Source organism: Oreochromis aureus, linkage group 22, assembly GCF_013358895.1.
Source record: "Oreochromis aureus strain Israel breed Guangdong linkage group 22, ZZ_aureus, whole genome shotgun sequence".
In the NCBI taxonomy this organism is placed as follows: domain Eukaryota; kingdom Metazoa; phylum Chordata; class Actinopteri; order Cichliformes; family Cichlidae; genus Oreochromis; species Oreochromis aureus.
In genome coordinates this window covers 2,250,886-2,273,911 of record NC_052962.1, presented here as the reverse complement: position 1 = coordinate 2,273,911, position 23,026 = coordinate 2,250,886, and the positions used below count along the sequence as shown (strand labels likewise).

Sequence of the window (23,026 nt, the reverse complement as noted above, 5' to 3'; positions counted from 1 at the left end):
TCTTTCTGGCGCAAAGTGGGCGATAAACAAACAAGAGAGAAAAGCCGATCAGCTGATCATTGATCAGTTTCATGATTGAAGTAGAAACGGGAGAGGAGAGAATGAGAGAAGGAGAGAAGAGGCAGCTGTGCAGCTTCAGCTTTGTGTCTTTTTCATTGTAGCTGAAGTCCGGGACAAACTGTGTTCCTTTTCACCTCAGTACGAAACGCGTAATATTTTCTCTGAATACCAGACGATTCTGTTTTTTACGGGACGGTTGGCAACTCTAATAATTAACCGTATGAACAAAATAAAGTTCAACATCAGTAACATAGCACCCACACAGCTGTATAGAAACTCCCTCATGCTAGCTAGCACGCAGTACGAAAATGTCAGCATACCGAAAATAAACTCCACCTAAACTTGGTTTATATCTGACTCAGATAGACTGCAGGTCATAACTTCTTACCTGAAGTTCAGTTCACCTGACACCGGCGGCCGCTTCGGGTCTCTCCTCTTGCCTCCCTTTTCCTTCATCCACCTGCTGGCTTCCACCACTTGCTAATGTTATTGAATCTGTGGAAGCTCTGCGATATCCACCACACGGCAACGAGTAACGAGCCTATCTAAATCCCAGTAACGAGTAACGCGTTCCTGGTTTTGGCATAATAACTAGTTACCGTGCTCGTTACCACAATAATAACGTAGTTACTGTAACGCGTTACTTAATAACGCGTTAGTCCCAACACTGGTTAAAACAGTAGATATTTACTTAACTATAGTAGTAATACTTTTTCATGACCTGCATGGACCCTGACAATGTGTTCCTCAAGCCGCTCCTAGATAGTTATTACTGAGTAAATGGGTGCGTTGTCCTACTTGAGGAAGGTTGTATGGAAGAGGATTAAGGCCACAGGAAAAAAAAAGTGGGCACATCTTTTTTTTTCTTCTTTTCCAGAATTCTGAGATTTCATCAGAATTATTTTCTCTCAGAATTATGACTTTAATCTCAGAGTTCTGACTTTTTCCTCAAAATTCTGACTTTTTCATCAGAATTATTTTCTCTCAGAATTCTGTCTTTAATGTTAGAATTCTGAGAAATAAATCTGACTTTAATGTCAGAATTCTGACTTTTTCATCAGAATTATTTTCTCTCAGAATTCTGGGATTAAAGTCAGAATTCTGACTTTTGCCCACTTCTTTTTTTCTTTCAGTGACCCTAATCCTCTTCCGTAAGGTTGCCATGGAGGATTACAACAGTGTTTAGTTGAGTGTTCATGTTAAGGTGATATCTACATGATGCTGAGACCTGAAGGTTTCCCAGGAAAAATGAGGAATGACATTATCAGTGTTTTTCACTTTAACTGTTTAATGTTGTGGCTGATGTGTGTATTTTACCGTTGTAGGTAGTTCTGCACAAATCTACTGTACACGAAGATGTGACCAAAGTTATTTCCACTCAAAAACTGACATTGATATTGACAAAATCATCCAGTAAAGGATGATAAAATGATTTTCCTGACCTTATCAGTGTGACATAGGCTAGTGCTAGATGCTTCAGAATTTTCAGAATATAGGTATGTGTAAAGTGCTTTGAGTAGTTGATAATACTAGATAAGTGCTATACAAAATCATTTTATTTAGCATGTATATTATTCCATGTTCTGCAAGTCCTGAAGGCATGCAGGCAGCGTCCCCTGATCAGCCTACCACTATAAACCTGCTACTACTGCCTACAAAGACCTGCTCTGCAGCGCATTAGTTGGGCTAGAAGTAATGACGTTTCCTACCATCGAACCATCCAATGCTGTCCTAGCTACATTTATGCTCCCTTGGGTCTTTGTCATGCATGTAAGGACAGAATACCCGTTAGGAAACGGGTGTAACAAGAAGTCACTAAAATTCTCCTCGGAAAATGTAGCTGTTGTTTTTGGTCGTTCAGAAACGACAGGGTAAAAATAATTTAGAACACCATAAATGATCCGGTTTAGTTAAGTGAATACAACCAAACACTGTTTTTTTCGCCTCGTTTGAGGTAACATGGCTCTCCATATAGACACAGACAACAACACTACTATCACCCAATCAAGTCGCACTCTGTCTCCGCCGCGGAAATAAACGACCAATCAGCTGTCTGTCTGGGTCTTCTGTGGCAACGAACAGCCATTCATTGCGCTGTCTGGACTTCACGGAGAGAGCGTCTGACCAATTAGCTGGCTGTCTGGCTGCACCGAAAGGGTGAGTGTCTACCGAGGCCCAATCAGCATCTCAGTGCTGCCTGCCGGTGCCGGGGACTGGTGGTGAGGGGCTGCTGCAACGCGTCAGGACCGGACCGTGAACCCGGAGACGCTACACACTGAGGCGAAAGGAGATACAGGTGAGTCCGAGGATGTGTACGGGGCCTGGTTCTGGTCAGGGATGTTTTGAAACGGCAACTGTGGATTTGACGTCGCGGCCGGACGGTTATTGTGTCGTTTTCCTGTTAGCGGATACGCTGATACGCTGTCAGACAATGGAGCGCCTTTGCTTCGCTATTTATTGATGCATGCTGACATGTTGGCGACCAGCAATACCGCCTGCAACTGTTACTTTACATTTAAAGGCCTCTAGTCGCAACACAAACACTTATGGATCATTTTTTTAAATCGTGTGTGGCTTTTTTGTTTTGATAAGCGCCGAGCTGCTAACGGACGTGTTGTAATTACATTCTGATGGAAACGTTGGTCGGAGTGCCTCCAATCCGTTTCATTGTTTCATCCAGAGTCTCTAGGGGTTAACTCAGACTCGATAAAGAACCACGGTCTTTCAGGTACTAGTAAAAGCTTCTTGAGAGAACAGTGGAATGAGACGAGGTCGTGAAACGGTTTTATTGAAGCAAGGCTATATAAAGTGGCGGATTAAAACGCGCTAGGAGGAGGCCGGGGGTGCTGATGGCTCTCAGCAATTAGGAAGAAAAATTCGAAATGCATCAGCCATTTACGTAGAGACTCAACTGACTCCATATGCACCTAAATGGCTGCCTGGCGCCTGTCAGCATAACCAGCATTTTACTGTAAGGGCAAGGCTTTACTCGGGCCAGACGGTTGATTGTTTCCTGATCGGCGGATTAGCGGAGGTGGATGTCTAGATGACGTTAGACACCAAACTGGAATCAATATTTAATGTGTGCTGCTATTATTCTTTGGTGCACACAAGCTCATTTCAGACAAATTGGTGCCTCTTCAGCCTCTCTGCTGCTGCTGCTGCTGCTTCCTCGGGATTTCAGGCAGTCACATGCTGATATTTACATTGACTTCTTTCAGTTGCGTTACATAGGATAATACAGTACAGTTATCTTTGAGGTGAAATGAAAACGGATATCTGTGCCTTCCTCTCCTATAAGAGATTTTGCCAACAGGAGCTAGCCATTTTAACTTCCATCTTTATACAGGATTGACTGTACAACTCAGATCTTTGCCACAGGAAAACTGTGGGAATAAAAGCTCTACTGCAGGAGCTCTCATTGTTTTGTCACTTTTCTTTTCTTTATGACAAATTTGTGACACAGTGTGGCATTAAAGCAACGCCCGAGCCTTTGATTTTTAGGTAAACGTTTCCAGACCTAAAACATTCGGCCTTCCACACACTTGGTGATTGTGGGGTTGTATGAATGAAAAGTCCCTGCTGTTGAGTAGTAGTGTAATCTCAGCTGTGGAGTTTTTTACTCGTCCTTTTTCTTGAATCTCCTGGCAGCCATAGCAGGATACACATCCTAGCTGCCACAGTGTCATGACTGCGTTGAAAGCTTTTTACATTTTTGTAGTAGTGTACAGCCTTGACATGAAGCATTGATAGAATTTTTTGATTTGTTCTTCAAAACTTAGGACTGTAATATTAAAGAATGTCCAAGTATATTCTTGGAAATTTGTTATTATGATCTGTGACCAGGGGTGGAAATTAGCACCCGCCACTGGCCAAATGCAGGTACGTTTATGAAGTTGTGGTAAATTTGAACAATGCAGAAGCCACCTTGGCGGGTTTAAGTTTGAACAGAAAAAACTACGTTTAATTTGCACTCCTGACCTGTCGGGGGCAGCAATGCAGATGGGTTGCTGCTAGTCTGCTCTAAATGCCGTTATGCGATCCAAGCAGGTACTAAAATGTGTCATCGACAGATTGGCTGGTCAAGCGTCACTTGATGAGTCATGAGCGTGTCTTGTTCACGAAAATTAAAACTTTGCCCGGTTTCAAAGAATTTCAATGAGGGAAATGGCTCCATTAAAAACAACGCTGTGGTTCACAAGTCTGATGAAAAGCCACAGACGGAGCAGCAGGTATATCGTCGCCTCGACGTCCATCTTTTTTTGTAGCGTTCGTGTCGCATATCAATTACATCGCGGGATGCTCGAACACATTGCAATGGTGACAACAACGCAGGTTTGGTTTGTAATGGAACACCAGTCGATCCGAGTTGAGTCTTGGTGATCCGTAGCGAGTCGATCCGAGGAGGTACTAATGGAAAAGGGGCTTTAGAAAGAGGAGGGGAAATTCGAACAGTTTAGCAATGTGGTGTTACACTTGTGGAGCTAAGCAGGTGGCAGAAACAAAAACACTCCTCAAGAGGTGTTACGATGGAACTTAAAGTTAAACGGCAGTTTTTTAATGAAAAATGGAAAAGAAGTGACAACGGTGAGTTACGCGACTGGCTCATTTTTGATGAGAGCAGCCAGTCAATGTTTTGTTCCAGAAGCAAGACTGATAGCTTCATTGTTAGCACAAAATACTCGGAATTAGAGGCCATCAAGGACCTCGGATTGTCTAAAGGCCATAAGGAGGTGAAATGCATCATTCAAATGTTACACACAAAAAAGAAAAATAATGGCTGGTGAAAAGTTTGAGTGGCCGATACAAAAAGTGGAGAAAATTTTTAATTTCCACCCCTGTCTGTGACAACAGTCTGATATTTAAAAGATTTTTTTTTTTCATATTTTTCTATCTCTCTGTCTAATCAATTATGGATGTTGTACAAACAATCTCCCCAGAGGAGGAAAACACCTGTTCCCACACAGAGAAAGGTATTACTTTTTTATGGCTTGACTATGCACACGGCTGTCCATATAGTCAGTGTACTCGATAGATGTGGAATATGCTCATGTGTTCTTCAGAGGGAATGGCTTATGATTAGGGAATCAGTCAGTCACAAACTTAAAAACAAGGTTTCCAAAGAACTATTGCAGTGGTGTCCCTCTGTGCAGTCTGGGAATCCCTATGCTCCCACACTAATCTATCATTGACACGCCCATAGAGAAAGACCTGCTCGCAGATCGGTGCCTCCAGCTCATCTGCGGCGACTGCCCCGGGCTTGCTACACTGCAAAAAGTGAGAGCGGGATGTGACCAGCTGAAACAAAACCTGAGCGGTTGTAAAGACACATTGGGAACGTATGGCTGTGCACAAGGAAGACAACAGCATAAAGTTTTGGTTAGGTGGTGTTTTTCATTCGTCATGTACATCATTGTACAAAGTTTGTGGATGCAATAACTCAGGAATCTGTCAATGTGTGATTTTTAATTTGATACGACATGTGCATCTACTAGAAATTTCAGATGACTTTGAGTCTCAGTGACCTCGACTTCAAGGTCAAGGTCACAAGTCAAGTGTCCTGAAAATCTTGTGAATATGGTGTGTGAATCTTATGAAGGAAATCACATTGGATTTTCAAAGTAATACCATAGTGCATGTACTAAAAATCTTAGATCAATGGTCAAAATCAAGCTTAGAGGTCAAGTTTTTGTAAAAATCCTTTTCTTTTAAAAAAACAAAACAAAAACATGGCAACATAAGATTTTTAAAGAAATCATACCATACGTTACGCTACTAAAAATCTCAGACAAGTTTGAATCCCGATGACTTTGTCCTCAAGGTCAGAGGTCAAATTTTCTGAAAATCACCTGGGATTTTCAGATTTATGCTATAGGTGCATCTACTTGGTGCCAGAGGGGTACTTGTATGTATCCAAGCACTGAAAGCAAGGTACAACCATTTGCACTGTGTATGTTAGCATGGAAGAAACCAGCACTACCTCGGATATTGTGTGTTTTAGGACTGCAGCTATCGATTATTCTAACAAACGAGTATTCTGCTGAATATTCCACTGATTAATCGACTAATTTTAATTAAATTAAAATTAAATCGTATTCACTTTATTGTAGTTTATGTTTTAAAATGCGGGCGGCGTAGGCTTAATTTTGTCAAACTCTTTATTCACATGCTGCTCCTAAATCCGTTTCTATTCCAGGTCTGTTTTTAGTTATAAATGCAGGTGAAGCACTCGCGTGACAACCATGCGCTACAGAGACGTGGATTAAAAGAAATATCGCAGCAAAGAGTTTGTGTCAAGGATTTTTTATAATCAGATTACTCGATGAATCAGCCTTATTATGTTTTCAGTGTAATACATGGTGCAAAGTGCTGCACCTTTAAGCAATATTTAAAACTCGATTTGATTAACAAGGATAATAACTAACAGTCTCTTATAACTCTTAAAATACATATAAAATTATAATATGCAATAAGAATTTGTCCATATTCTCTATAGTCACAAAAACAGACGGGTAACAGGGTGGACAGAGGAGCAATGGGACAGGATGTACCAAGGCTGAAAGCTTGCCCCACCCTGTAAATATATGAAACCCATCAGGATGCAGATTTGATATTATTTCACGGCTACACCCGTATTAACTTTTGGGTTTTGTGCCAAGAGCGTATGTTTAACTTTTAAATAAAATAGACATTTTTATGAGAAGTTAACATTTTCCTGGTTTCACATTGGTTTTACCATTTCACTGATTTAATTTAATGTATCCCTTTTTTTTTACTTCTTAATAAAAGTCTTATGTCAACTTCAATTTCTGTACAAAGTGCTTGCTCATTTAGATAAACTCAACAGCTTGAGAACTCTTGGTATATAAAGCATACCATGATTTTCTTTCTTTCTTTTTAAAAAAAAAATTAAACCATGGCAGTTTATTCTATTTCAAAATAATATCATTTAAATGTGATTTTTTTTTTTTTTTTTTTAAAGCTTTTCTTTGCCACCTTTTTCATGGCATTTTTGGGACAAGTGTCCACAAAACCCCGACAGTAACAGGGATGATGTTTTTTCAGCCATTTCTACTCATGTGATGAACCGGCTAACCAATGCAGACGACAAAAATAATTTTTAGTATTTTATCAACCATATGATCAAGATTAAATATAAATAAATAAACATAGCAGAGTGGACATGTTTTTCCACATTAATGAACCAGTGTGTGATATTTACTGAACCTGGGAGATGATTTCACTCCAAAAAAAGTATCACTTACTGTAATTTATGTAACTAGAGGAGAAGTGAGAGGACCTGTTCAGATAGATTTCCTAAACAGTAGTGGGGGACGGGCAATTTGGGAACACAACTTATGTAAAAATGTAAATGTTTAAAAAAGTTTCTAGCTGTAGTACATCTGTGGGAACCCCAACACATGTACCATTAACACAGCGTTTCTTGGTCACTGCACATTTCTTTATTCACCAAAGAATTTGCGCTTTCAATGATTTGCACTATATTGTCCAGTCAGCTTGAGCTCACTGCTACACCTTCATAGCTGGCAGTGCTAGACTCCTCCTGCTACACACACCTTGATCCCAGCGTGCTACTGTGTGAAATCAGAGAGACATAATTATATGTTAGCTGGCATATGTGCCAGCCAGTTTCCCCTGGCACTGCCATTGAACACACCACCCCCTTCCCTGTAATTGAGCCATAAACCACAAACCACACCCTGCGACCACATACCTCCATTCTGTGGCCTAGCCTACTCCTCCCCCCATGAACAAGACAGGAAATTGGCCAAGGCTGTCTGCACCCCTGGCTTACAGATTCTTGAACTTAAATGGTTTTAAGGAGCAATACCAGTGATTGATCCAGGCATGGCCTCTTTTTTGTGATGGAAAGTAGGAAAGGATGAGCGGTCTGGTCGCACACTTTGATAGCTTTTGTCTCAAGTAACCCACTGGTGGGGTCGACCCCCTTTACCTGCAGGGACAAAACAGGCCTCACGCTTGAGGCATCAGTCTGCAGAACAAAAACAGTTAGGAGTGTGAAGCAGGGGTTCCCCACAGAGAGCCTGTTTCACTCAGACACTGCAAACACAGCTCTGCAAAGTTTGGCAATAAACCTGAGCTAGTAACCAACCAGATGTAAAAGCCAGCTTACCTTTTGTTTGGTCTTGGAATGGTCTTAGTACTCTAGATACTGATAACTAGACAGCAGATACCTACGTCTGTCCAAACACCCACTTGTCCGTGTTGGCCACGAGCTCTGCCGCCATCAGAGATTTCAGCCAGATGTCAGTGCAAATGCTGAAATCATGTAAAGGCACTGGAAAGTGATGGAGCTTTGAACAAGCTGACAGGAACGGTGACGAATTGGTAAAACCATACAGAGTGGAAAGCACCAGCTTTTCCTTCTGGAGACAAGGGAATCTGCCAGTAGTCTGGCTAAATCCAGTGAAAAAGTGAGCTGTCAATGTGAGCAGCAGTTACGTCTGAACCATTTGCCTTTTGTGTTCAGGTAACCTACAGGGCCGTGAACGCACCGTCACACCTGGGCGAGTTTCAAAGTGGTGCAGTATAAGTGTGGTGGGACTGGGCGTGGGGCAACACATCCTCAAAGTGATTTTGGAATGCAGCAAAATCAGATTTCTGGGTTTGTGTCAGATGGTTATGACAGTAGAGTGAGGTGGCAATGAATTCGGTATTTCAAGCCCTAGCTAATGTCTTCTTCACTCTGCTCACCAGAGAAATGGATTCTGCCTCTCTCTGTGCTTTCAGCAGGTTGAGGTGGTGTATCTGTGTGGCTCCACCCCTGATCATTTCATAATCAGCATAGCTTACTCAGTGGCCCTCTCCACTTGGTGAGTAACTTTGAGCTGGATGAGAAACATTAGTGCTTTCTCTCTGTGTGTCTAGCACCTCTGTGTGTTTATGGTCGTGGGTCTGTTCATCCCAGTCTGAGGTCCAGAGTGCTTTGAAGCAGGTTATCATCAAGGATGGTAAATGGCCTGTATTTATATAGCGCTTTAATAGTCCCTAAGGACCCCAAAGCGCTTTACATATCCAGTCATCCACCCATTCACGCACTGTGATGGTAAGCTACATTGTAGCCACAGCCACTCTGGGGCGCACTGACAGAGGCGAGGCTGCCGGACACTGGCGCCACCGGGCCCTCTGACCACCACCAGTAGGCAACGGGTGAAGTGTCTTGCCCAAGGACACAACGACCGAGACTGTCCAAGCCTGTCCAAGCCGGGGCTCGAACCGGCAACCTTCCGATTACAAGGCGAACTCCCAACTCTTGAGCCACGATCGCCCCATCGTGTAGGATGTCTCTACATTGCTGCGTTCATCTTTCCTTCAACTATGAAATATCCCTGCAGCAGGATGCTGCCACAACCATGCTTCACTGTAGGGATGGTACTGATCGGGAGCCTGGTTTCAGCGCTTGACATTCAGACCAAAGAGTTAAACCTTTGTTTTAGCTGACTAGACAGTTTTGTTTCTCATGGTCTGAGAGCCTTTTAGGTGCCTTTTGGCAAACTCGCGGCAGGCGTTTTACTGAGGAGTAGCTTCCGTCTGGCCACTCTACCACACAGGCCTGATTGGTGAAGTGGTGCAGAAATGGTTGTCCTCCCTCTACAGAGCAATGCTGGAGCTCTGTCAGAGTGAACCTTTGGTTCTCGGTCTCCTTCCTAATGCCGCTGTATTTGTTGTGCTTTGGTTGGTTGTGCACATCTTAATTTTTAAAACCAGGTGCATTGTCCCGCGGCCACCACAGCTAGGTTGAGGACACAAATGTATGATTGTGTTGGTTTTTACCACCATTTTAATGATATTCTAGTACAGGCGATCAGAGATATACAGACACATGAAAACTTGAGACTTTGTGGAAGAAAAAAACCCCAAAAACCACTCAGCCAAGTTTTTGCTTCCAGTTTCAAGTTGTCTTTCTGTATCAGCGTGTAGGTAAATTTATTGTCCTTCAGGAGAATAATGTGATGATACTGTGGCGGCTATGGGACCTTACATAAACAGGTATGTGTGTGCCTTTCCAAATCATGTCCAATCAACTGAATCTTTCACAGGATGACTCCAATCAAGTTGTTGAAACATGTGACAGAAAATCAGTAGGATGCACCTGTACTTGAATTTTGAGTGTCATGGCAAAGCTGTATGTTATATTTTAGTTTATTATTTTGTAATAAATTAGCAAGGATTTCAAGCAAACTCCTTTTCACTTTTTTCACTTTGCCATTGTGAAGCATTGTGTGTAGAATTTAAAGTGAAAAATGAATTTGATCCATTTTGGAATAAGGCTGTAGCATGACAAGTGGAACAAATGTCATGCTGTTAGGATGCACTGTACTTTGATACTTTGAAGAAGTGTAGTACATTTCTTTTAGCCTGTGCAACAGAAAGATATGAGAGACCAACTAGATGAGCGATTAACTGGTTTGGTGAAATTAACAAATCCATTTGAGGCATAAAGAATCGCATATTCAGAAGAGAGTAAAGCAAATTGAAGAGAAGTCTAAAGATACTTGAAACATCTATTGTGAAATCTGACAATTTGACTACTATTAGAATATACACTCATATGAAAAATCAGAATCTTTCAAAAACTAATTTTGGGAAAGTGAAGGTTACTACAAAATGCCAAATCATTCTAGAAATCTTTCTAATAGTGGTGTGCGGATTGATTACAAAATATTGATTCCTCCTGTTTCACTTATGTTCTGGAATCGATTGTCATATTAATATATTAGTAATTTCTGTAGGTTATCATTAACAAGAACACTATGTTACTGGGAGCGTGTAAATGATTGGTAGGATCTATTTGTTCTTCCGCCTGTCATAGTGATAAATACGGCTGTAGAAATGCATCACGGCTCGTGTCCTCGCTCATTTTGTTGACAATAACGGCTGATCATAGACGGAGCCAGGACACGGTTTGCGATGCATGTGGCAAGACCACAAACCTTGTCAAACACAAACAAAAGTAAATCATAACACACAATATGATGATGATGATGATGAGGAGGAGAGGAACAGTTGCTGCTACGGCGGCACAGAGTCCTTTGGTGCTGCAGGCACTGTCCAGGAACTGAGAGAAGATGTGAAGCTGATGGCGACGTGTAGCACTGCTGCTGAATTTTGGAAAGCGACTTATGGCTAGGTTTAGATTTTTGTGTCAATGTTTAAACAACTGGAATTCCCTGCATGCTTAAAACTACGGAATCCCATTTGTTCAAATTTACATTAATAAAACGTGTTACAATAAATAGCTGTATGAGTTTAGCTTGGAGTAATATGTGTGTCACATCAGTTCAGTTGGTAAGGCTGTTGAGTAGATCAGTTAAAGTGGATTATTTGAATGATTAGGCTTTAATGATACAGCGTCCTTGCAGTACACTGTGTAATATCTACGTATACGTCACGAAGCTCATTGAGAGAAGGCCAAGGTTTCACTATCAACAAAGCAAAGGGAGGCTGTTTTGAAGAAACAAAAATATCAAACTTGTTTTGAGTTTTTCACACAATTTTTTGTTTACCACATGACTCTGTATGTGTTCGTTCATAGATTTGATGCCTTTAGTGAAAATGTACGATGTAAATATTCATGAAAATACAGAAAAATTAGAAGATGGGTCCAAACTTCTAACAGGTAGTGTACACTACTTTTGGTTTTCCAAACGCATTAACTTTTTATGCAAAGTATCAGATCAGTCTCGTCAATAGTAGCCTGAATCTTTCTTTGTATCAGATCGGAATGGAAATCGGTGGTATCGCACATCACTACTTTGTAATAACTTTAATTAGAACCTGTTACAAGATGTCTTTTTTTTTATATATGTAGGAAGTTTTTTACAAAAAAAGTGAGTTAGCGCAGATTGCCCCGTACACGGGGCTGCACGGTGTCAATGCATTAACGAGCTAACCGCGCTAACACGTTGATGCTGTGCAGCCCCGCACACGGGGCGATCCGCAGTAACTCGCCAAGATTGGCTGAGATTTGCCACGTTAATGCGGTTATGGCGTTAACGTCATTTTAACGAGATTAACGCCGACAGCACAAATTTTTTAAAAATGTCATTTATCTTATTTCATGGAAAATAAAGGAACATACCCAACAGTGGATAATGGGATACAAAAGTGTAGATGTGAGTTGGTGTTTCTGTGCGACATAATGAAATCCCAAAAAGTTGATTCTGTTCGTCTGGACGTAGCGTTTTCAGAGAAATGTTTCTTCATCATCCAAGTGACTTCTTCAATCAGCAGAACCTTGTGATGCTTTATTAATACTTACCATAGCTTGTAGTACAGAAGCCTCTGGTTTTGCCTTCTATGTAACATTTGTTTTGTGGATAAAATAGCAAAATATTTTATAGGAAGTCAAAATATAAAAAGTTGAGAAAATTAAAATTCTGTCAAAGTTAAGCACGAGGTTACTAGGGCAGATTCAAATGAATGAAGTTTGAACTTTGGCCAAAAAAGTATTTTTGTGTGTGTTTTATGCTGGGCTTACACTGTGCAATTTTTGTCCCATTTTGAGCCGATTTTTCAGTCGTGCGACCGTTTTGTTGATCGGCCCGAGTTTGGCCTTCGCCGTAAGGCCGCTCATCGTGTAGTATACGTGGGTAACGAGAAGCGATTAACACCTCACGACCAGCTCCCGATCATCAATCGCTTGGTCGGGAGGATTTCAAACCTGTTTGAAATCCTCACGACCGTCGTGAGGGTGTCACCGCAGCCGCTCACACTGCGCACACACAAACACATAAATGTCGGTGAAAAAGACGGAGTAGCACAGCAGTGCAGCGTGTGATCTGGACACAAGCGATGGAGGCACTTGTAGAACTTTGGAAAGCTCATCTGAGTCTTTTCAATGTGGCCTCACAAAATTATCACGACCACAACAACCGTGAAAATAGTTGGATCTACACTGCTGCTCAATCACAGCTGCCTGATCAATGTTTTTCGTTAGCAATTTAGCAAAGTTGATGGTGATGGTGTGCGTGTCTGTGTGAGTGAAAGACAGAGAGGGAGAGCGAGCGACAGATTTTCTGTTATAACCTTCATTTTTATGGACGCACAGTTTGAGCACTCAGGTCGCATCAGAGCATCGGGCCGTATAGTGTGAGACCCTGCATCGTGACCTATGAACTTCTAACCCCTGCGAGTCAATCGTGCAGTTTGAGCTGAAGCTGAATAACGTGACTGGAAAAATCGCACAGTGTAGGCCCAGCTTTAGGAGCAGTCATGTTTCCAAATGATTAATTTGGAAATTACTTTCCAGAGTTTAGCTAACCTGCACGGTCCTATGGGGTGGTTACAATACTAGGTTTTCAAACCTGATATCAGTGCTTAGGAAAATGCTCAAAACTTTCAGTACCATGGGATGCAAAAAAACCCAGTGCATAAGAATCTCTTAGGTGGTGCCAAAAAACGACGACACACTGTTAGGTTGTCTGAGGTGGGCTGTCTTGTGACTTGGCGTCATATTTCCATTGTTAATGAGGTACAGTTGCTTAAATACTGTTTCTGTCTAGTTGCAAGTGAACCTTTTGCAGCCTCATTGTAGGACTTTTTAAAAGTCTTGGTTTTTTTTTTCTTTGTAGATATAAATAGTTTTGTAATTCTGTTTATTTAAAGTGGATATGAAACGTTACATGTATTAAGGCTAATTTACACCATAGAGTTAGCACTGTCTGTGAAGCAGGATTTAAAAAGTAAGAGTTTAAAGTTTTCAGAGCATGTGCAGAGCCATCTTGTGCGAGTGCAGACATCACCAGGATGGTTGGCTGGCTGCTGCTGATAGACTTAACTTACTAACATCCATCAGCATGTCCGCAGGGCAACAGACCCATCGCGTTACAGTCTCCTTCACTTTCATTTGGACTTTGCTTTTCCTCACCTTTAGTATGAACTAATCCACTCAGTGAGATAATGTGGGTAAACATAAAAATTTCCACAGCAGCTGCAAACAGAATTTCTAAACCAAAACAAGGTGATAAGGTTACCTGCTATCTCTTGATATCTCTTACTCAGAGGCTCCTGTTGTTTTTGCTTTTTTTCTTGGTCCCAGGCGCACACTTCCTCTGCTGAAATAGTTTGATGAAAGTGCTCAACATAATTCGAAAGTAGATTATTCTAAACTCAGATACTGAATGCCACAAATTAATTTTTCGACATTAAACGGGGCAACGTGTCTGTGTGCCAGTGCAGTCATGGACCTGATGTTCCCTTAACCGTTGTGTTGGGTTTATACACTTTCTCAGCAAAGCCTGAATTTTCTAGTCAAGCTTTCTTGTAATTTATTTAGTATTCTGTGATAATTACCCAGGCGTCTTAGAGGACATCCCAAAGCTCTTCTTTGGAAGTTTGCTCTCTTTTGTTCCTCCTAGCTGCCTTTTGAAGGTCACTCCATGACTGATGGGGAGAAAAGAAAACTGACAATGTAACACTATGTCTTCTTCGTTTTGCTGAAAAACGGCACGGCTACCAGTCAGGTTCTTTCCACATGGTTTTGCACGGTTGATCAAAATCTGATATTACTTTTCTGCATTAATATATCATTAATTTTGACAAGATCCCCACCACAACTGGCTGAAATGAGTCAAACCATGACGGCCTCCACTGATTTTTACAAATGGCTTTAGACACTCATTGTTGTACCCGTCTGTTGACCTCTTCTGTAATATTTGAACCAAAAATTTAAAATTTGGATTCGTCGCTTTATAAAACCTGCTACCACTGATTTTTGGCTGAGTTTCTGTGTAATTTGGTGTACCTCGGTCCTATTTACTTTGCTTAAGAATGACTTCTTGAAAGCCGCCCTTCACTGAAATGAAGTGATTTTGGATGAAGTTTGGCAAACAGATGGATAAACTGAAGGGTCAGATACTATCTTGGGTCCTGTGTCAAGTCTTTTTTTCCCTGTTTCTTGAGGACATGACTTTCAGATACTGTTCATCTGTGGATAGTACTGTAGATAGGCCTGCCACTTCTTCTGACCTCCATGGCAGATGGCCGCCCCTCCCTGGAGGTTCTGCTGGAGGTTTCTTCCTGTTTATAGGGAGGTTTTCCTTCCCGCTGTCACCAAAGTGCTTGCTAATAGTGGGTCACTGAAATTATTCACAAATATGACATGTTATTTTTAGAGATGGCACGATACCACTTTTTTATGTCCGATACCGATATCATAAATTTGGATATCTACCGATATGAATCCGATATAGTGTGTTTTTTAATCAATAAAACTGTTTTTTTTAATATCTTGCTGCATTTTGTATAAGTTCATACTCAAGTTTAAATAAACAACAAAACTAAAGCTATTCTGTTATACCTGTGTGTAAAAAATACACTGCACCCTCCACCTCATGATGCCTAATCGATGTAATCAACTTTAATTTGATGCAGTGTGAGGGGGAAAAAAAAAAAAAAAAAAAATGCACAGAAATAAATTATTTTTCAAGAATAATTAAATAGATTCAACATCTTTCTTCAACAGAATTGCAGAATTCACAGATGGTACCTTCCCAAAGGAAAAAGTACTATAGCTTACTAGGGTATATTAGACTTAACAGTTACTATATACAGTAATGGACTTCTATACATTTTACATAAGATTAAAACTTTGGGTGTAAGATTCAGATAATTATTTATTAAAAGCTAGACATTTTAAATGAGAATAAGAAAGAAAAGTATGTCTTTGTGCCCCCTTTTCCCTGTTCATGCCCTATCGGCCCCCCTGGCTACACTTTGCTAGATCCGCCCCTGCACCGTTACCAGCCGTCAGCTACGTAGAAAAGGATCCTGGTGTAGAAAGTAATATTAAATAAATTCTAACAACAGCTTATCAAGCTTAAACGTGCTGCTGTTGTTCAGCCGCTGGTTTCCTCTTTCTGGTGCAAAGTGGGCCAAAAACAAAGAAGAGAGACGGACTCCCGACAGAAAAGCCGATCAGCTGATCATTGATCAGTTTCATGATTGAAGTAGCGGCAGGAGAGGGAGAGAGAGAGAGAGAGAGAGAGAGGCAGTCGCTCCATATATCGGTTGTTAAACTTAACGCTGGAATGCTTTACAAACATTCAGAGATGAACTTACACACTTGCTTTACTTCTCTCTGGGATAACTTCCTCGGAGATGAAATGCTGGTTTGGTAGCGAGGCTACAAATACACACAGCCGCTGTATCACATGACGCACACTGCTCCGACGTGCTACGGTTATGAGCCGAGTTACGCCGTGTTGCAAGTTTTGTGAGATTTTTTTTTGATATTTAATGGATCGGATTACATTTATTTCTCTCCGATATCCAATCCAGTAATTTACGTCAGTATCGGACCGATACCGATACGTAATATCGGATCGGTCCATCTCTAGTTATTTTATGCCTCTTAAAATTCCGCTGACTTTGGGTTGGCTGTCGGGTTGAGGTCAGGTCATTGTGCAAAAATGTTCTTCCACACCAGACTTGCTCATCATGTCTTTATGGTCCTTGCTTTGTACACTGGTGCACAGCCATGCTGGAACAGGAAGTGGCCATCCCTAAACTGTTCGCACAAAGTTGAGAGCATAAAATTGTCCAAACATTAAGAGTTTCTTTAAGTGGAGCTAAGGGGAGCAAAACTCCTGAAAAACAACCGCACAACATGATCCCTACTCCAGCAAACTTTACACTTGACAACCACCAAAACCAGAGTCCAGTGCTGGTGTGCTTTACACCACTGCATCTGATGCTTTGCATTGTACTTGGAGTTGTAAGACTTGGATGCAGCTGCCTAGTCATGAAGCTCTCACTGTTCTTAAGCTAATTTGAAGACCACATGAAGTCCGCAGAAAGTTGGCGACCTCTGCACACTAAGCGCATCAACATCTGCTGATTCCACTCTGTGATTTATTTTTTATGTAGCCTACCACTGTGTGGGTGAGTTGCTGTCGTTCCCAATCGCTTCCACTTTGTTATAATACAGCTAACAGTTGACTGTGGAGTATTTAGTAGTAACTAGACATGTTGCACAAGTGTGTGCTGCACCCTGAGCTGCAGAGAGTGACCCGCTCTTTCAGAAATGTTTTTGGAGAAGAAGTCTTTGTGCCCATGTGCTTGATTTTATACACCTGTGTCCATGGATGGGATTGGAACACCTGAATTCAGTGATTTTTATGGGTGAGGTGACTACTGTCTGCAATATAGTGCACATAGTTAAAGTCCATGACTTCATGTATATATGCTGACAATGAGCAGATTTTGAGCTAACAGGAATTTTCATCTTTCTTTTCTTTGTGAAAACAACTAAAGGCAACTATAGGCTGATAAGATATCGTTACATTTAAGATGCAGAAACCTTTTAGAGAGGTGAAAGCAGTGAAAGCATGCAGATGGCATCATGGAAAACAAGACTGCAGTAATTGCGGTTCAAAAATCTTTGTTGCATTAAAATGTTTTTTAGCGTGTCAAACATATGTTTCCTGGGCTGAGAAGTAATTTTCATATAACGTCTTTATTTGTGACGTGGATGAATTTGAAAACTTTGACATCAGGGGTTACTGTCGCGTTTACAGTGTTTTTAGATATAATCGGTCTTCAGAATTAAAGATGCACCAAATGCATTTTTTTTTTAAAGTCTGACCTGCTGATTCTGATTCTAGTGTTTCTACTGAGACTATAATGGAAATCTTTAGATGTGCAGAAAGTTTCTAAAGCGTATATGAGTTTGGAGATGTGCATGCACATGTTGCGGATGGTGTTTATGCTTTTCATTTAAATCTGGAATGATACATGCTTGTGAATGATAGCATCTGCTCCAGATGTAATCAGTCACCAGCATCTAGCAATGGTTATGTCTGAAGCGTCCTGAATAAGTGTTACATGAAAGTGAAATGTGTGGAGGTTAGCATGTTGTGCAGATCTGCTCACTGTTCCAGTGTGGGTGTATTTGTGTCTCTGCTCTGTGTTGATGCTCTGCTGGCTGCCACATTCAGCCTCATTTTAAGATGTCTGTACTTTGACTAAACGTCTCTTGTTCCTACAGTTTTGTTTTTGTTTGTTTGGTTTTTTTTTGTCCTCTGTTGGCTTGTGGAAGAGTGTATGCCCCACCCTTTGGTCTAAAGCAGTCAGTCTTTTCTTATCAAAGGGCTCTCAAAGAGGAGCTTTTCTTCATTCAGCTCTCAAAATGCAGTGGCTGCCCTAACACTCCAACAACGCCCACACCCACCCGCCTGCTCCTCCTGCTCGCCTCCCACCGTGTTGTTTTGATTTGTCTTGTTGGATGCGCGCTCGCGTGTCATTCTGTCTGTAAATACAATAAGTCAAAAACTTGTGATTGAATTCTGATAAAACGTTGTCGGGGTGCAGAGCGGGGTCATGTTAACCATCCAATAACATTTGCTATATTGAGGTCATCAAGGTCTTTAAAGCCAGCTTAATGAGTGTGGCAGGGCGTGGTCTGTAGTGCCGTGCAGGGAAGGCGGACGCACCTGCGCGGCATCTGCAATCACGCCCCACCGACTTAAATATTATACTGGGTCCTGTGGTTGGGGTTGTTGTTGTTATGTTGAGCTGGCAGCGGGAGAGCTGCAGCTCTGGGTGCAGATGTACAGCAACCGTAAAAGTATTAATGAAGTATGCTGCAAAGCATGAACGTGCACCCGGGTCTGCCGTGGTCATTTACAATGAGTTATTGGTTGAAATGTACAAAAAGCCGTATATTTAGGAACTCTGTATATTGATAGTACTCACCACACTTGTAAGGATCAGAGTACCTTATAAAGGTTTAAAATATGCTATATTTAACTACCTTCACTGTCAGTAGATTAATCTGAAGGTCAAAGGGATAATGTTATATAGAGCTATTTAAAACTGTGTTTGTTTGTTTTAAATTGCCATTACTTGTCCTGACAACACATCAGTCTATACAGAATAGTATGTAGGGATTTTAAATAACAAGTTTGGACTTCTGACCTCTCCTCCAAGGTCAAATAAGGCCAAACTTTCAGAAAAATGTTTTTATCTTCAAAACTATGATTAAAATTAGACTGCCTTTGTTTGTTTTGGCAACATTTAAGAAATAATAATGGTTAAAGGGGGATTCAAATTATTGTCTGAATCCAAATATCATGTCACCTTTGACCTCTGAGCTCACTATTTTATATATATATATAATCATCATATCTGTCTTTCTTTCAAGTTGACTACAAAATTTGTGATATCCCATGCAAGATGGTGACACGTAGGCACCCAGCACCCAGGAGCTCACAATTTCACAGACTAGTTTTTGTAATTGTAAGCATGTTTCTGTGTGAATGATTGAGTGAGGGTAAACGTAGCTAAACTTTAGTAATGTGTCTCTGTGTGTTTAGACTGGTGCATGAACGGTAGGATCACACTCAGTACTGACTGTGCTGTGCAGAGAGCTCACAGTAGTGATCATCGCTGCAGTGTACATACCACCTGATGCTAATGTTAGCATGGCGTTCTCCCAGCTGTACATCATAATAAACAAACAGTGCAGGTCTGTCCTGAGGGAATTTGTATTGTCGCTGGGGACGTCATCCAGGCTAGTGTTAAGTCTGTACAGGAGTATATGTTGGCCTCATCAGCGGAGGAGACGAGACTGTACAGCGAGGAGGTTAAAAACCTGGCAGCATGGTGGGGTGAACACAACCTGAGCACAAGTCCAACAAAGACGCCACATCCTTAGGATGCTGAGGAGGAACCACCTGGAGAAGAAACTGTTGGTGGCTTTTTACCACAGCACCATAGAGGGTGTCCTCACCTACTGCATCGTGGCTTGGTGGCAGACAGGAAAATGCTGCAGATCATCGGCTGTCCCTTACCATCTCTGAAGGACTTAGCTAGCAAACAGTGTCTCAGGAGAGCTAAGAAAACTGCTGCCGACTTCTCTCACCCTGGACAGAACCTGTTCAGCCTCATGCCCCCTGACAGGAAATACAGGTGTTTAATAAGCAGGACAGCCAGGCAGAGAAATGGCTGAGCGCTAAGCCCAGTGAATCGACCTACTGAGCCTCACTCACCCCCCCTACCTGTCGTCAGTACAGAACACTAGATTAACATGGTACAATGTTCAATATGACTCACACTCTGTGGCTGCTGCTACCTACCAACAAGTGCATTATCCTTTTTAGTAGAGCAGTATTTTACGTCTATTTATGCTTTTCTGTTAGCTATTTTTGTTATATTTGCTCATTTTTCTGTGAAATGAATCATGAGTGAACGCATGTAAGGATGAATGTACAGCTGGTCTGCTGACACCTAAGTGACGTTCACTGTACAAGGCCCAAGTACAGCGACATCTAACCTGATCTTTGTTTTTAAGATCAAGTTATTCATGTCCAGTTATTTACAGAACAGTACTTATTATCCAGATCTACTCCTTACTGTTCATAGACAAAATGCAAAGCTATTCCCTTAAAGGTAAATACGGCCCAGACAGAGAACTGCTTTGGTGGAGGTTTGTCATGGGGTCGTTTGTTTGTTGTTTGTCGTTTTGGGTTTTTTGCCACCTTTCTGTGTGATATCGTTGCCACTAACTGCTACATAATAAAAGATCATTTTGAACCCTAAGGTTACGGCCCAGCTCACACTGACTCACTGTGGTCGAAGTTATTTCTCTTTTTGAGAGATTTTGACTTTTCAAAATAAATTCGGATTAATGGGCCTTTTCTAGATGCCAGTGTGTGTAAAATTGTACATATATTTTCAAAAAGCACAGATAATGAGGGGTATTGTGTTGTGGGCTACTTCTATTGTAAACATGAATTATGAGGGTTAAGTACACAGTGAAGTCGAGCTGATGCCATCAAATATGGTGCTGTCTCACTGAGCTGTGTGCTCATGTGCTCAGAGGTCTAGACTGCTGAGTTTACTAACTTAGCCTGCTCCCTGAGTTTAATGGCTGAGGTTAGCGGATACATGAAACCAAAGAATGACAGAAACAGTGGAGTAATGACATGCTTTTAAAGGTGTATTTAATCAATTATTTCAGTTTTAATTAATTAATGACACATTAGTTAAAATAAAAATCAATATAATCCAATATAAAAATGAGAAGAAATGTACACAATAGCACAGCAGAGTAGATGACAACATTTGAGTTAGCATCATCATATGATGACAGACAGCAACCCTCTGGATATTAAATCTTGCATAATTAATCTTTAATAATACAATATGTTTGTCTATCACTTTAAATATTTTCACAATATGTTTAGAATAGAATATCTAACAAATTAGTTATTAAAATCAGTGTTGCTGTGGTAAATCTCCCGGTACATGGATCTTCCTTCATAGGGTTATATAATATTGACTGTCCGGCTGGGATGATGTGTTGACATGATAAATGGACTTGTATGTAGTAGTCAAACTGCTGTAACTAGGGCTGTTTGATATAACGATATATATCAGATGACGATATAAAAACGTCTATCGTCTCATATTATGCTATCGTTTGTTTTATGGTGTCGCAAAATAAACTGTTTACGGCTGTTTTTTATGGTTTTGATGGTCACTGTCGTGGCTATATTAATTCCTTAAAGTTCTCTCTTTCTCTTATATTTAAAATAACCACACTACGGACGGACATGTGACGGTAAACCCAGCGTGTGGCTCTGCCGTCCGCTTGTTTGTTTTACACATAAACCTTTCACAATAAAGCTGAAGATCCTGTTGAGACTTTTCCAAATAAACTGAAATGATGACAAACAGAAGGACCAGTCAAAAAAAATCGAGGACCTTACTCCTAAACGAGGGGCTGCCTCTGTAGCACGGACATGGTTTGGTTATGAAAAGTCTGACACAGACCAGATAAAACTGTACTATGCAAATTATGGTGCAAACCGGTCCCCACCTCAGACTCAAACACAGCAAACCTCTGCTACCACCTACGAAGGAATCACGCCAAAGAGTGTGAAGAGAGTTTACGGACGAGAAGCAAAAAAGAGCCGTCAGGTGCTCCAAATAAACCTTAGACTCAAACATTAGAACAGGCTTTTCCCCGCAGCACACCATCTAATAAATACTCACAAAGAAAATGGCGGCCATTACAACTTCTGTCTAAAAATATATAGTTTCATGCATCGGTCATAACACTCGACTCCAGGTACACGACACCCAGCTGAAAACACTTCATACAAGTCGAGTTTCCCGAGATTCACTGAATTTACAGAAAAGTAAAATTTTTGTGATTATCTATGGTTGTCGGGACGATAAATGTCTTATATCAGGATATGAGATTTTGGTCATATCACACAGCCCTAGCTTTAACTTTTCATTATAGAGTGAAATGAAATGGGAACAAATTCTGTTTTTGTGACAGGCTGTTAGTAACAGAGTGTCTGAAGATGTCATTCAAGACTGAATCTTTGCAAAGTTTATCCTTGAATGATTCACAGGTTGGTGTTCAGTGGTTGGACAAACAAAACATTTCTCCGAAAACTGGTGAAAAAGCACCGGGGGGGGGGCGGGGGGGGCTCTTAAACAGCAGATGCTTCTTCATTGTTAGTGAGCTGCACTGAAACAGGGGAATCCACCTGTAAGCTATATCCTGTGGAGGAGATGGTGTTTGAGTCAAGTGCCACAAGCTGAAGTCTGCCCTGTCCCCTCTATCAGATTTGTCCTCATTGAGTTGGTTGTACAGCCGGAGCTGGCAGAGGGTTTGTCCTCAAGTGACATGATATTCTGTACTCAGAGAGAGTATGAGTGGTGCTACATGCTCTAAGAACCTTTTTAAACCATTTTTTTTTAATGTAGCCTTACGGACAATGTTAAATCTGTTAAGGTTGTTAGTATAGGGCTCCATGGTCTAAATGTCCTATTTAACCTCCTAGGACCTGGTGTCCACATATGTGGACATCACATTTTGGGTTGTCTAGACCAAAATACTAAATCTTGCTCTACAAGGGCCCGATATCCACTTACGAGGACATTTTACTGCCACTATCTATCGAAA

The 23,026-nt window shown here is 41.2% G+C and overlaps 1 protein-coding gene across 1 annotated transcript in view; it reads left to right on the top strand.

The window, feature by feature from the left end:
* The first annotated feature begins 2,147 nt into the window (after positions 1 to 2,147).
* The window catches only part of gatad2b (GATA zinc finger domain containing 2B), a 44,777-nt gene continuing 23,898 nt past the window's right edge, over positions 2,148 to 23,026 (top strand). Inside the window, exon 1 of the mRNA XM_031754099.2 lies at positions 2,148 to 2,356. The gene's annotated coding sequence lies outside the window, so the exon portion shown is untranslated. The remainder of the gene's footprint in view (positions 2,357 to 23,026) is intronic.